Source organism: Ambystoma mexicanum, chromosome 7p (genome assembly GCF_040938575.1).
Source record: "Ambystoma mexicanum isolate Mex_15411 chromosome 7p, UKY_AmexF1_1, whole genome shotgun sequence".
In the NCBI taxonomy this organism is placed as follows: Eukaryota; Metazoa; Chordata; class Amphibia; order Caudata; family Ambystomatidae; genus Ambystoma; species Ambystoma mexicanum.
Window position 1 is genome coordinate 107,713,202 of NC_090939.1, and position 16,166 is coordinate 107,729,367.

General features: G+C 43.7%; 1 protein-coding gene across 2 annotated transcripts in view; it reads right to left on the minus strand.

Annotated features, from left to right (window-relative positions):
* The window catches only part of DRD3 (dopamine receptor D3), a 1,457,150-nt gene that overhangs the window by 101,724 nt on the left and 1,339,260 nt on the right, over nucleotides 1–16,166 (minus strand). The window lies entirely within an intron of this gene.

Consider the following 16,166-nt stretch of genomic DNA (forward strand, 5'->3'; position numbering starts at 1 on the left):
CCTTTCCTATATAGAAGTAGTGTTAGATATCGTGGCTGAAAAAAAAGATAGAGAGGTGCCAAGCCTTCTGATGAATGACTTCCATCTACTAGATATATGGAGGTTGGAACACCCATCAGGAAGAGACTATACCTTTCATGGTTAATTCCGAGTCGGTTGATCTATATCTGAGAGATCAGTCCTTTAAGAGCTCGTCAGAAGAGGATAGGAACACTTTGGAGAGGGAGTTGACACTTGATGAGATAAAAAAGAAGTCTATAATCTGAACTTGGGGAAGTGCCCGTTAACAGATGGTTTGCCTGCAGAATTTTACAGGGCAATGGTGTTTTTAGTTTGTTGAGGTCCACTTATGCATTCAGTAAAAGCAAGGGAACACTCCCATTTACTCTTAGGCATGCCACGATCTCTGTATTTATTAAGCAAGGGAAACATCCTCTAAATCCTGAAAGTCTTGTGTAGTTTGTCCGCGTAGTTGGCAGGCATGTTTAGGAGTGCCAGTTTTACGCTGTGTTACTCTGGTTGAATCTACCTGGCAGATGCAGGTGTGTTCCCCGCCCTGGGTTGGCGATGTTTTGTTTAGGGGTTTCTGGTCACTCACTGGCCACCCCTTGAGGGGTTCTTACCTACCTGAGTTTCCTCTGTGAGCTAGCTGTATCTGGACATGGGGTGTTGGGGTATCCTCCCCCTGCTTTCCGGTTCGGGGAGATCATGGGTTGTTGGGATGTCCTCCCCCTGCTTTCTGGTTAGGGGAGATTAAGTTAGGGTTATTGGATAATCCTTATGATTCTTGTTTTGTTGGGTACATATTTCCTAGTTGTTTTCTTCTGGTTCTTGGGGAAAGAGCCTGGTTTTCAGTAGTTTACTCAATACCAAATGATCCCTTGTGTTGCATATGTGTTTTGGTAGTTTATTCCATGTTATTGCTGCCATGTGAGAATGATGATCCTCAGAATGTTCTTTTATTGTATGGTTTTGGTTCTAAGAGAATGTTGTTGCTTGATCTGAGTAGTCTTTTCGGATGGTTGATTGTTATTTTCTCCATTAGGAACTCTGCTCCCTGGCCATTGGTTGTTCTGTGCACAATGCACATTGTTTTGAACTTTATTCACTGTTTTATTGGTAGCCAGTTTAGCAATTTAAGCGCTTGGTAATGTGTTCTCTTCATGGTAGTTTGAGCAAGATTCTGGCTGCAGTGTTTTGGATGCACTGAAGTTTATTTTATAGTCGTTCTGGCATTTCTAGGTATAGGCTGTTGGCGTAGTTTACTCAGGACATGACAAGTGCGATGATAGTGAGTGTTTTGCTGGTGAAAGATAGGAATGGTAGGATCCTTTTGACCGACTTTAGGAGGAAGAAACATTTCTTGATTATGGCGATCAGAGAGTGAAGTATATTAATGTATAGTCTCCATAGTGATCGACCAATCACAATAAAACAAAAGCTTTTTAACTTTAGTGGGATTATCCACCAACTCTGTAGCAGTGCTACCTATTATGACTAAGAGGTTTTGTGACAATTCAAACATTTAATTAATCTGCTGCTTCACTTTTCCCATAAAATATGATTCAGGTCTACAAAAATAGAGTCCTCCAATAGACACAACATTTTCTGAAAGAGTGACATTATTCGTCATTGTGCTCTAGCTTTTAAAGATAGCAGTTCTAATTTGTATCTGATGGCACAAATTGGGTTGGAATTTGGTAGTCGCAAGACTCTTTGCCAAATTACAGATTCTATCACTATTAAGTGGTCAAGAATTACAAATAAATAACATTCTTAGGAACTGTCTTTCCTAAATAATATCCTATTACAGGCCATAAGGAAATGTTCCAATATCTTGCGTCAACTCTTACCAACTGGTTAGTCATTGAGGAGGCTCTATGCTTGATCCACATATATAGCTCAGTCACACTAGGGGTAGATGTAACCAAAACACCAAGGAAAAGTAGGGATTGCACTTCAACCATAGGCTCTTTACCAATCTGCCATCAGAACATACTCCCCCTTTTCCCTTGGTCAATTGAATAACCTTTGTTTTAGAAGTGTTCAACTTCAAAGAATGAGTATCAGCAAAGGTGGAGAAGGCATTGACTAGGCGGTTTAGACCCATGCGAGTACAGCCAAAGACCACAAAGTCATCTGCGTAGGATAACCCATATGGTTTCAGACTTTGCAACTCTGGGGTGACAAAAGCAGCCAACTTCAAAGAATCAACAATGTCTGCCATATATAAATGAAATAGGCAGGGAGCCAATAGGCATCCCTGCCTAACTTCACGAAAAGTTAGAATTGTGCGGGACAATTGGCCAGAATGATTTAAATGAATTTGTAGAATTTGCATGCAGTCCAACTATTAGCCTTAAAAGGTCTGGAGTAGCACCCCCATAGCTGCAATTTCTTCCAAAATAAATTACGGCCAACAGGTCAAACGCAGCAGAAAGATCAACCGATGCTACGTATATAGATTTATATGCCAAATGTTGGATGCAATTCACTATTAGACTGTTTAACGAGATCCCCATATTTCGATGAAATCCAATTTGCCACTTTTCCAGCCTATCTGCCTCCTTAGCCCATTTTTCTAGATGACAGCAGCAATGAGGCAAAAGCCTTGCTGTCAGCGGCGAGGCTAGCAAGGGGTCTATAATTCAATGGGTCTGCCCTATCCCCTCTTTTCAATATGGGTACTATATATGCAGCCGACCAAGTAGATGGAAAAGTGTTCATTTCAATTACACTTTTGAATAGTTGTGATAACATTTGTGCCCAAACTTCCGGAACTTTTTTTAAACAAAAGGTTTGCGAGCCCATTAGGGCCTGGGGCACGAGACACTGATTTTATGTAACACTTCTTTCACCTCTTGAAAGCCAAACTCAGAGTGATTAAGAGTATCATCCCTCCTCACGCTCAAAACAAACTTTGCAGAGGCTACATTTGGGTCTGTATATACGGAAGTGAAGGGAGACCCCCAAGTGGCGTCCTGACCAGCATTAGTCTGAATATGGGAGGATAGCTCAGCGGCAACGTGCTCGCCTTGGAAGCAAGACGGCACTGAGCAACACAGGTTTGATCCCATGGTCTGCGCTTAGAAACCACTGGGTATTCGTTATAAATAACCAATCAAATCATACTGGCAGATGATAGGTCTACCCCGTTCATATGTTGCCAGAAGGCCTGAGAGTTTTTATTTTTCAATGTATATAACATGTTCTCTGCATCTTGCTGAAGCCTATTTGCCTGTGTTTGATGGATCCAATTCCTATAGGTTTCCCGAATTCCTTCGGATCGGCCAATCTTCTGTCCCAATGAAAGATCCTTCTGATTCCTCAGTCTCTTCATATTGTGCCTGACTTCCCTTTTCCTTATAGCCGCCTCCCCACTATACACATGCCGATACTTTTTATTTCGATTTTGGTTACTCTGTGCCCCACGAATCTTACTGGATTCCAAAGGGAACTCACAAAGTGACCAACCTTGTTTGGAGTGAAAGTATGCAGTCTCCAATCATTTGAACAGCATTGGAGCAAGGGTGAATGTTGATTATTGACCTTTAGAGCTTTGGGGGAATTCCAACTAATTTGATTCCCTGATACATTAGTTATCAAGCCTCTGAGGCTGTTAGCTTCCAAGTCACGCGGCCCTAAAGAGATGTTAAATCGAGCCTCGAGAGCTGAATGATCGCTGTCACTAGAGGGGATAACCTCAAACTTGAGACACTTCATTAGGAACCGACTGTCAACATAAATATAATCTATGGTCGATAGCGCACAGCCACTCGACGGTGTAGGGACCGAAGAAGGCCAATCACAGGAAATAATGTTCTAGGAGGACAGCCCTAGTCCACCCAATACTCTCAGCCAACGCCTCCCATTTCTGTATTTACCACTAATCCCTACAGTGGACTCTCAAATGTCCCCCAGAGGCCAGTATGAGCACAATCTGAGTTAAAATAACCTACGATCCCAAGACGACCCCCCGGGAATAAATCAATCCAGGAGTTCACATAATTAATAAGGATCTCTATGTCTTCCTTCAGATCCTTAATACCAGAGTTCCAATAGATGTTTACTATGAAGAGATTATGTTTCTTTTTGGAACCTGACGAATATTGTTTTTTTTAAACATGTGCACCTCTTTTTCTCCCCTATACAGGGCAACCCAATTTTTCCAGTCTGGGGCGGTTCTTCCTCAATAAGTATAAACCCACTACCGATGTCATAAAAATGTCAACAGCACGTGCCTTCAGCCACTTGATTTATAAGCAATATGTGTGCCCTTGCAACTGTTCCTTGCACCAAATTCCTGCTAAAAACAAGCAGTGGCAAAGCCAACACTTTTGCATAGGCATTTACCAGCCATAATTGCACAGATCCTAACACCATTTGCCATCTTAAAATATACAACAACAAACACAATTATAGATGCTGTAGCCTGGTCCTCTGAACCCTTCCAAGCTCTGTCAGACCCCCAGCACTGCCCACAGAGCCAATCCGCGTCCATTTTAATTTGCCCATACAGATAATGTGCCCTTTGGATGATGGCGACTTTCCTGCAGGATACACGTGATGACAATGCATGACTCCAAATACCAGGCTGGTTCCCACCTCGGGGGATGCCTCTGCCACTGCTGCTCTCAGTCTACTTCTAGCCTTAAAAAAACACAACACACCCTTTTTCACTCCTTCAAGATATCCGTGTTTTTTTTCCTCTGGTCGCGCTGCGTTGAGCAGTGGCTGGGTGGCAAATGCGCACCCGACACCGCCAACCTTGCCCACAGAGAGATAGAGACATAGGGTGAGACAGAGAGAGAGAGAGAGGGCACAAGCGAGTGAGAGAGAGGGACAGAGGGAAAGAGAGAGAGAGAGAGAGAGACGTGTGTAATACATAAGGTACAGCTAATACATTGTGCTAGTCCTGTTTCTATGTTTATATTCTGCTTCGAACTGTCTGACTCTCTACCCCATTACTAACTTGCTTTGTAAAATACAATCACAAAGAGGTTAATTCTGTGCTCATTCAATCAGAACTGTTTTTGCCTAACAGTGTCATTGGTTGTGTCAAAAACACGGTATCGTAGAGGGGAATTTAACACCAAAGTAGCAGAAATGTCTATAGATGCTCAGGGCAATTGGGAGCTGTGGGGTTTCTGTGATGCCCTACTGGGAACTATTAACAGCACAGGACATGACTTTCAAGAGGAGGAAATAAAATGACAGTGTACGTCCCCAGAGGAGGCCACAAGAGAGAGGCGTCTATAGCAGCCGAAAATTGGGAAAGTAGCGAATTTGGGGCAAACCAGGTGAGAGTGCAGCTGGAAGTGGACGATTGGTGTGCTGGGATTGCAGGGCAAGGGAAGATGTTTTAAAAGGTCGGCACTTATCTCCAAAGGAAGAGAAATCAATAGGAAATCACTAGGCAATCAGATACAGGAGCCCAAGATGGCCGCACTGGCGGAGATGAGCAGAGACCGAGTGGGGAGCATTGAGCGAGGGGCGTCAAGGACAATCAAGGGGGTAACATGGGGACATCAGGACTGGGTGTATGTGCCTGATGCTTAGAAAGAAACGGGAGAAACACTCAGAGCATGCGTTGGCATATCGGTGGCTCACATTTTTACCACATTGCTTGATTTCCTAGTGATCGCTGCAGTGGTCGAAGTGAGCAGGAACGGTCGGGGGGCGGTGTTCACAGCTACACTACTTTTTGCAACCATGTTCACCATTCCGGAACTGTTCTTTGTGAAGTTGAAGCACACTTCTCCACTTTAGCACTGGATATCAGTTACAGCGAAACTGACATTTTTCAACTCAACCAGCTGTCAGTGTCAACCAGCATGACTGCACCCCTTGAAACATGAGTTGCACGTTGCTCCTTTCCTTCCTACTCTGCCCCCAGTCGAAGTCACAGTCCCACGAGGTACACCTCTATCACTGGATACCGGATGTCACTGACATCACTGGTGATGTCATTTGTCTCGCAATGCATGAGATTCTTGCGGACCTAACATGAAACTATGTATGGTGTCATCACCAAAGTGTAGACAGAAGAAGTGTTTTGCACCATAATGTACTAATGTTTACATTTCATGACTTTTTGTGTCTTTAGCAAGATTTCAAATATATGTATGAAACCCTTGGCATTTTCCCCAATGGCCGTAACAACTCGGGGTCTCCTGATATATTTTAATTAGAGTATATGTGCGCACAGGCCTATAACTTGGGCCCTGGGCGTTACCAACTGATCCGGCCTGCTGGATTGGGTTTTACTGCTATAATAAACTAATCAGAAACTTCAAAACTTTACACAAAATGAAAGGCATCCCGTGGTGACCCCTGAAGGCCTCCTCTCGATTAGTTACTTTCTAGCTATATCTTCAATTTGCAAATAAACTAAAGTGGGGTGTCATATTCACAATAGAACACTGCACGGCTGTGGCTCCCATAGACCGATTCCCCTTTGCCATACAATGCTTGGAAGAGTGGTACCAGCCAAGATTGTAAAGATGGACAACACTGGGTGTTGGCTTCCAGAAAGAAGTCTTGGACACTGTGGCCCAGAATCATTCTATATCCACCCCCCCTCCAAAGCGATCCCGAATCTCCACATTGCAAACGCTTGACAACGCTACGAAGCCAGACTGTGACGAGGGCTTGTGGGCACCTTTTGATGTAACCTGAATAGTCCTGTTGAGGTGAAAGTTTAAGACATTCAGTATAACGCTTCAGAACAGCATAGCCTCTTCACTGGCCTAACCCCACACCTTAAGCCAAAGCTTAAGAGGTGACCAGCCCATAGAGTGGGTAATATGTCTGTAATCAAGCCCCATATCTTCGCTCCTCCAGACTTGCTTATTAACCCTTCCTGGTTCCTATCTGCCTTAATGAGGCCTAGATCTGTCCTCACCTTTAACAGTAAACATGCAAGGGCTATGGAGCCCCCCAGCAGCCTCAGCCCCACCTCACACTATAGAAACCCTTACATACAAATCTAAACTAAAATACAATGGAAAATACTGCCTCTGCATGTGTTCTATGTCATTATGTCGAAGTTATTTGATCGTGGTAGAATTAATTTAATTGTTTTTTTTTTACTGGACGATTTAGTATTTGTATTTGTATTTGTTTATTTATAACGCGCAGACCATCAGGCCCGGGGGCTTCAGGGCGCAATTTGTACAAAGTTACAGAAATGCATATATACAGACATAAAAATGACATTAACAGGAAAATTAACAGGGTTTCTATCTACAAATATTACAGTGGTTTCGGTGCCGCTAAGGCTTAGCAGTGGATATCCCATAGGATGTAGGAAAAAATAGTAACGAAGGTCAGAGGGTCAGTGTAAGTAAGATAAGGGTGCTACATTTTGGTGCAAATATATGCGGGGGAGACAATCGCAGCCTAAATCCACTACATTAATTATTCATCTAAACCCACCCCCCACATATATTTACGGCAACAAGCGTGGTAACAAACTCGATGAGTTCTACCGCGATCAAATCTGCTGCAGAAAAAGCTCCCATTCCCTCTGATTAAGGACAATCCATACATATCACCTGATATGACTTGAGTGCTTTATGGAAAATCAGTCTCCTTGCTGCCGGATATGATTGAAAAGTAGAAAGAAAAAGCAGACTAACTAATGCTAGAAGCCCCGGGGGGCTGAGAAGATGTGCTACAGGCAGTGTAATTTTTTGGGATAGTCTGAGCCCGCACCACTAACCGCCACCTCCCTGTGTAGAAGACATTTTATGTGCCCTTGTTCGTGTATGCAGATTAGAATTCAGCTCCCCGTTGCCGGGGGCTCTCATTATAATGCCATGAGTCACTGCCCCCCTTCGGGCCAGTGTCAATTACTGCCCACATATTGCACGATTGAATTTAATCCATGTTAACTGTAATTACAGTCGTAGCCTGCGGACGTGTCAAGCGTGTCCAGTATTACAGGGGGTGGGGGGCATGAATGAAGTCCATCTCGTGCAGGGAAGGTAGAAATCAGGCTGTTGGTCCTCTGCAGAGGCATCGCTCGGGGGGGTTGGGGGGATTGGCGGGGGCTGTAGCCCCAGATCCTTTGGTTATAGCCCCGGATAGAAGCTCAGGGGCTACAACCAAAAGGCTAGCTAGCCCCGAGTCCTGATAGTCCCGACATTAGCATAGCCCCGGATCTTTTCCAGACCTAGCAACACCCCTGGTCCTCTGTCCAACTTTGACCGATAGAAATCAAAGCCTGGTCCGGTGTCTGGTCAGTGCGGTCGCTGGCTCTCTTTATTACTTACCGGCGTTACCGGCGTTACCGGGGTCCTCGCCCCACTCTTCCCCGCTCCATACCAGCCCATCATGCATTGGGCTTGGATCTCCATTGATGGACGTTTTTATAGGGCAGCTTGCTCCCTTTCATGACATATTTGGCTTACCACCATCTTTTGTGGGAAAATAAGGTGAAGTGTAATGGCTCTATGTGTAACGTGTGAAAACGTTGCAACTATTTAACATCGCCTATTAAGAAGGTGTTTATTTTCACCGAAATTCACGTGCGTGTGTGCGCACACACACACACACACACCGCTCTACTCAATGACATACCTGCACAACACGGTAAGTACACATGAATTCTCTCACTGCATGCACTTACACTAACACACACAGATAGACACACACAACCATACACGCAAAGTGTGTGATCCAGTATGCACACAAACTCTTGATAATTACTTGGACAGGTACATATACAGTCCAATAGATGCACATAGACTCTACAGTCGTGTATGCACGTAGTTGCACAATTTTGCACTGCTATGTGCCAATTACTAAGTTCAGATCACAAGGTGCACTTAGAGTGAGAGGCAAAGTAGAAAACACACAACCGGCAAACCCCTGCAATTCCAAGGATGCATACTGAAACACAACAGAAACAGACACCCCTGATTCTTTTGTTTTGTATGTCAGCGGGAAGCCTCACCCTCTGTTGCAGCAGACACGTGAAGAGAGTTGCACATACAAACAATACACTTGAATGGTATCACAAAACCCACATATCGACAAACACTCAAACGCACAATCTTACGGAGAGATGAGGACACACAGACAGTAGTAGATGGGGCGCGATCCCCCAAATTCAGTTCTGGATGGAGGCTCTGGTCCCCTCAATGACTTCTTTAGACATGAAGCAACATATTGTGCCATGTAGGTGATGCATGGAGGGAAGCAGATGAGACTATCTGTCTTGAGTCTTTTGTCTCTGTCTACTGGCTTAAACACAGTGAACACTCCAAACCTCTTTCATGACAATGTATCTTGCAGCAGTCTTTAAAACTGCCCCCCTCATCCATATCACTCTCCACTACCCCGATCCTCCTAATTTTGCCCTTGTGTGGATATGTTCACCCAAGCACTCGCCAGTTCTCATCTCAGAGTGCCAATTGGTACAGAGCTCTTTTTTTTCACTTTTCCAACCATCTCTAGCATTCTATAAATTCAGAGGCTGGTAGACCCCATTGGCACCCATTTTTGTTTTCATGCTCATTGCATGAAATGGACCATCAATTTGCGTACTTACGGGCCCAGTCGTCCCCTCTGCGGGATTCTCCTTATTTGCACTGAAAAATGCACTCGTTTTGGAAATCAGTGTAAATGCCTCCCGCCAGGTCTTCTGGTGCTCCAAGATGGTAGATTCTATAGGAGTCCAATGCATTCATCTTAGCATCAAAATGAGTTGGTGACGTGAACACATTTGTTTTTGGGCAGTGGAGCGGATGAGGTCGATGGATATGTGCCCCTGCTCCACCTGGCAAAAAAATGCGAATTCCCCCTGAGGGTGCTAAATCAGGTGTTACCTTTTACACGTGGTTTAAACGTCTGCTTTTCCACTATGGGGACTTCAAAAAATACACAGTGTCAATTAAATCTTATTGGTTGTCTGTGACCGCTGGGTGGATTGTAATTTCGTGTGCACAGGGGTAGTGTGGTCTGCACTGCTTCTTTCTGCTGCCAGCTGGGCCTGATTTTCAGGATTCCTCCCGCTGCTGCACATAACTCACCAGGTGGCCCTGCTCTTCACTGTGGTCATGGGACGCCTTGGCTAGTGGAGTAGCATCAATATTGTAGGTCCTCTGAGACAAAAAGGATCCTGCACAGGGTATAGAATGCTGGGGCCCACATCAAGTGCTCTACCTCTACGAACCATTAGATTCACATGGTCTATGCATACACACTTACACACTGTAGGGCAAACGGGCAGCAAAACCCCACATCTTCAGATCAGATAGAACCCCAGGTGCACACACAAACCACATGCAGACACTTGGGAATTCACAAATGCAAACCCACATATACAGGGAACAGGTACAGACACACACACCTGGACACACATAGCTGGAGACACACACACACACACACCTGGACACACATACACCAGGACACACACACACCTGGACACACACACACACACACACACACACACACACACACACACACACACACACAGCTGGACACACACACACACACACACACATACACACACACACACACAGCTGGACACACACACACACACACACACATACACACACACACACACCTGGACACACATACACCTGGACACACACACACACCTGGACACACACAGACACGCACACACACCTGGACACACACACAAACACACACACACACACACACCTGGACACACACACACACCTGGACACACACACACGCATACACACCTGGACACACACACACACACCTGGACACACACACACAGCTGGACACACACAACACACACAGCTGGACACACACACACACGAGCACGCACGCACACACGCACACACACGCACGCACACACACACACACACAAACACACACAGCTTTGCCTGTGTTGTTGTGAGAGTATAGACCCAATAGGCTAAGACACATATTACTGTAAAATAAGATAAATGCTGTTGAAATGCCAAGTGATTATGCAGTGCAGGAGGAACCTTTGGGCAGGAGAGGAAATAGCGAAAAGGGGGAGGAATGTCTACTGCTCGAAATGTCATTTTGTACAATACAACATGGCAGTTCATTAATTTCACATTGCATAAAGAATGGTTTAATAGATTTATGTATAATAAAGGTCATTTTTTAAAAAAAAATTCAGATGTGCATGCTTTTGCCAAAAATAACAGCAAATTCAAGGTAACAAAATGACAACCCATGGACTGAAGTGTTGAGACACAGGCATTCATTAACACTACTTATAGATGAATGTAACACGTGTGTGCTTTTGGATCCTGGACATTTGTAGCTCAGCAGAAATGTGTTAAGAGAAAGGCAAAGCGTCTTAGTGTCCAAATACCTGAAAGGACCCCGGTGGTATTGTGTACGGGCTTAAATCCATGCAATGGGAGAAAGATTCAACAAATGAAGCAGACTCTGCCTTTCTTCTGCAGTCCTCTACTGAAATACTTTCTTGTCCACAGGACTTGTCAGAAGGTTGTTTGTAGCAATCACCCCATTTTAGGGGGGCATACAGGGCCGGTAACCAGCGAGGGCCTCTGCAAGGGTTCAGGGCTGTTATCGTCCCTGTACACACCCCTAAATGAGATGTGAATAGTTTTTTTTGCTGTAGACTGTCTCCGCTCGTATTGAGCAAGCCCAATTACCATTAAAAAAAAAAGATGGCTGCCGACATAGTGAATAGAAATGGGACTTATGGACTCATTACGACCCAGGCGCTAATGGGTTAACGGCGCCGTAAAAGGCTGCAGCGCCGTTAACCTATTAGCGCCTAATTACGAGGTCCCTTTGAGGGACCCGACCTTAACGGCTGGTTTTACCAGCCGTTAAAGTAGGGTGCCGCAAAGGGACCTTGGTGCTAAGTACGGTGCCGCAATTTGCGGCACCGTATTTAGCGCCTTCCCCATTCCCATTGAGCCTTATGGGGCAAAAATGGGAATGGGGAAGGGCCCATGGTGAATGGGGAATTACCGCCCCGCCAACCTTGGAATGGGGCGGTAGTTCCGCCATTCACCATGGCGGACCCCGGCATGGACCATGGTGCTAATAACACCATGGTTTAGCGCCGGGGTCGTAATGAGGCCCTTAGTCCCTTTTCTATTGGGGCATCAGCCATGGGCGGAACAGAGCAGACTGGAGCACAAACTCTGGTCCAGCAGCTACGGGGAGCGATAGACGGGTGAAGGGTGCGGGATGTCTTGGAGGGAAGGGGATACTGGGCATTACCTTTGCCAATTAGAATCAGTAGGCAGACTAAATGAAAACTGCAGAATATTCACTATTGATGAAGTAAGCCTCTATACATGTACTCCTCACGAGGAGGGTATACATGCCATTGAATGGGTACTTCTCAAACATGATTCTATGTGGGCTGAAAAAATATTAGAATTGCAAACAAGCATTATTATATACAAGAACTATTTCAGGTTTGAGAATAAGTATTACTTACAAATCGCATGGAATCCACATATTGTCAAATGGTGCAGATACAAGGACGATATTCCTGGTATATGGTGCGGATCAGAAGACCAACTGCTTGAATGTTTTCATTATCTTAACACCATTGATCAGAGGGTGCAATTTACAATCAGTCTAGCAACTGCGTTCGTACATTTTCTTAACGTGAATGTTTCCTACTCTTATGGATCAGGACAATTTATCACTAACATTTACTACAAACCCACGGACAGGAACTGCACATTTAGAGCAGACAGTTTTCATCCAGAAAGGGTCCAACAGCATTTACCCTCCAGCCACTTTCTAATACTTGGACGTATTATTTCAGAAGAAGATGAACTGGCCAAACACCTAGAGATTATGTCAAACAGATTCATAGATCGTGGTTATGACAACACTTATGTTGGCCAAGATAGGACAAAAGTGGTGTCCAAGGACAGACAGCGTGTATTGACACCCAGAGACATCAAAAAATCTCCCGACCTCATTTATGTAACAACATGTTCCAAACAAAGTAGGTATTTGCAAAAAGCAATCAAGAAACATTGCTCTATTATCGCCCAAGACAGATCATTGCATCAACTTGTTCCTGAAGTTCTGATTTTTTAGTTTAATAGAAGCTGCAACCGTAGACAAGAATTGGTAATTGCCGAACCGACCAGTATTGATACATAAATAAACCACATTAGATACGCCAAGAAAGTGTACTTACCTGGTTGTGAACTCCGTTAATTGTAGCTTTATCCTTAAAGGTCCATTTATTTAGCACCCTTCGAAAGGTATTGAAATATTCCGGCGTCACTTTACCACCTGCGATTTGCAAGGCACAATTTATGTCGTTAAATGTCTCTGTGGAAAATTCTATGGCCCTCATTACGACCCTGGTGTTGGACCATGGTGCTAATAGCACCATGGTTGGTGCCGGTAACTTACTGACTCCGCCATGGCGGAATGGGGAATTACCGCCCCATTCCGAGGTTGGCAGGGCGGTAATTCCCCATGCCGCCATGGCCCTTCCCCATTCCCATTTTTGCCCCATAGGGCTCAATGAGAATGGGGAAGGCGCTAAGTACGGTGCCGTAAATTACGGTTGCCGTAATTAGCTCCAAGGTCCCTTAGCGAGTTGGATTTTAACGCCTGCAAAAAGCAGGCATTAAAGCCTCCAACCCGCTAAGGGACCTTGTAATCAGGCGCTAATGGTTTAACGGCGCCAACGCTCTTTACGGCGCCGTTAAACCATTAGCGCCAGGGTCGTAATGAGGCCCAATGTGTTATATATAATAGCTCTCATTACAAACATTTTGTGAAAATATATTCCTGTTACCATGTATGCAGACTACATCAACACATCAGGTTATGAAGTAAAACAGTAATTGATTGTTTATGTGAAACAGAGTTCTTAGAGTAGATATTATCCCAGACTTCATTAACAGAAAACTTTGCAGCTCATGATAATCGTTTCGACCTTTGGGGATTAATGTATCTAAAGAGTTGATCCAGAATGCCTCAGGTTGAGATAATTTTTCACAGTTGCCTCCTCTTTTCCGTTTCACCACTACTTCTAACACACATATTTGCATTTGTGTGATGTTATGGTTATTCTTCACCTAATTGAAAACGAGGATAGGGAGGGGTGCCCAGCCAGTTCCTGATAAAGTTAACCTTTTGTAAATATCCACTTCAGGTGCAAATGGGTGGCATCCTAAACTCAGAGAACACAGAAATAAATGCAAAAGTAAAGACCCATATGTCACACAGGTAACCCAAATTCACTCCACTCAGGGCTGCAATACCCTTTTCAAGCAATCATGAACAAGTTTAGAGTGTTAAAAAAAAGGGCTGCAAGTCTTGTTTTAAGTTCTCAAAAATATGTATTAAGAACAGAATTGTTATTGTTAATAGTGGATATTTACATATTTACGAAAGGTTAACTTTATCAGGAACTGGCTCTGCATCCCTCCCTTTCCTTATTTTCATTTATGCTCCAGCCTTGTTCCTTGGGGTGGCATGCTTTAGATCTATTTATTTAGTATTTCCTTTTTTTTAAATTGACTCTCTGACTTCCAACCCAGGTATTGCGTTTTTCAGAGGAAGAGGCACAAAGGATTTTTTATCTAATTAAATACACTGAGGGGCCTGAGGGTCTTCTTAGAGCACATCCTATGTAAGGAAAATCCAGAATTTGTGAAGCGGTGGAGACAGATATTGAATACATTTTCACTGGATTTAATAGTATTAACCATTGAGGAGCTGGCTAACAGTATTACCAGTTTAGATGAGGAGATTAAAACTATTGAAACAAATCTGACTAGTCTGTTAACTCAAGAACAGACCCAAAAGATCTTGGATGACACTAATTTGAAATTAGATAGCTACAAAAAGGAATCTTAGAGCAAAAGGATCAGAACATTACAAAGAGACTTTAAACCCGACAGAGCATTTAAAACAAAGAGAGCCACAAACTAGACCGAGTGATACCAGACCAAGAAAAGACAGTTCACTGGATATTATGTCTTAAGACAACTCAAGTGTCGAGTTAGAGGATCATACACAGTCACAAGACACAGGGGAAGTATCTGATCTGTTGGTGAACCCAGTGGGATGGTAGAGGTGGCTGTGAGGGATCAGAAATACGAGACGGGCACATGTTTTATCAGAAGTCGCCATTTTATTAAATGATAAGCAGTGAGACAAACATCTATCTTTCCCTAGCCTAAAACAAATTTCCCTACATGACAAACTAAGGCTAAAGGAAAATGTCCTAATGTCCAAACGTATCTGTTACTCACATTAATACATACAACAACATCATACAGGAATTCAAACACAAAGGTTATAAATAGGAATCTGTGTGACCAGGGTTGGATCCCCTTCCCCTGGATCAATTCAGGATGTTTCAAACCAAAGTTACATTTCAGGAAAGTTCCTTTCACTAGCCAATTTCAACTTCAGCTAGAATACAACATTTTTTCATTCAGTATGTCCTTCACTTGGCATAGTGACTATCTTACTTCCAAAGCATTTCGCACACGTAAAGACAATTGTTAAAGTGTCCACAACCTTCTTCTTGGCAAACCAGAAAGACTTTCTCTTCATACATCAAGTCAGAAGTCAATATAAATCGTCTCTTCTCTGGGGACCAATCACCTTTTATCAGATTGTATTTCTCCTTTATAAGCAAAACCTTAGTCACAATGGTTATACAACAGTTCATCAAAACACAGTAGTGGAATTGCCACTTCTTTGCACCACAACTGTTCATCAAAATATGATAGTGGAATTGCCACTTCTTTTCCACCACAACCTTCTACCACATTTACAGTACTTGAAATTATCTTCTTCCTGGACCACTCGCCTGCCAGGTCTAACTACCATGTGTCCCTTTCCTGGTATACTCGTCTTCCAGGATAAACCCCTACTACTACAAGTTGTACTCTATGCTAAGGCTTGTTACAAACTTTCCACACTTAAATCCTCAATGGGGAAAGTTGAATCAACAACTGTTTCTCAGGTTAGCCTTTTGACTTTCAACACAATTGCGTTAAAGCTATTTCCACAAGTATACTACACAAAAGGACAATGATTCTCACTTTGATCGATTTGCCATAAGAAATGCAAATTACAGTTCTTTCCCCCTGGATCCTTTTTACAAGGAGGGATTTTCGCCTGCAGTCTCAGATTTCTATCTATACAACCTTTTGGCTGTTGGCAATGTGGTTTAC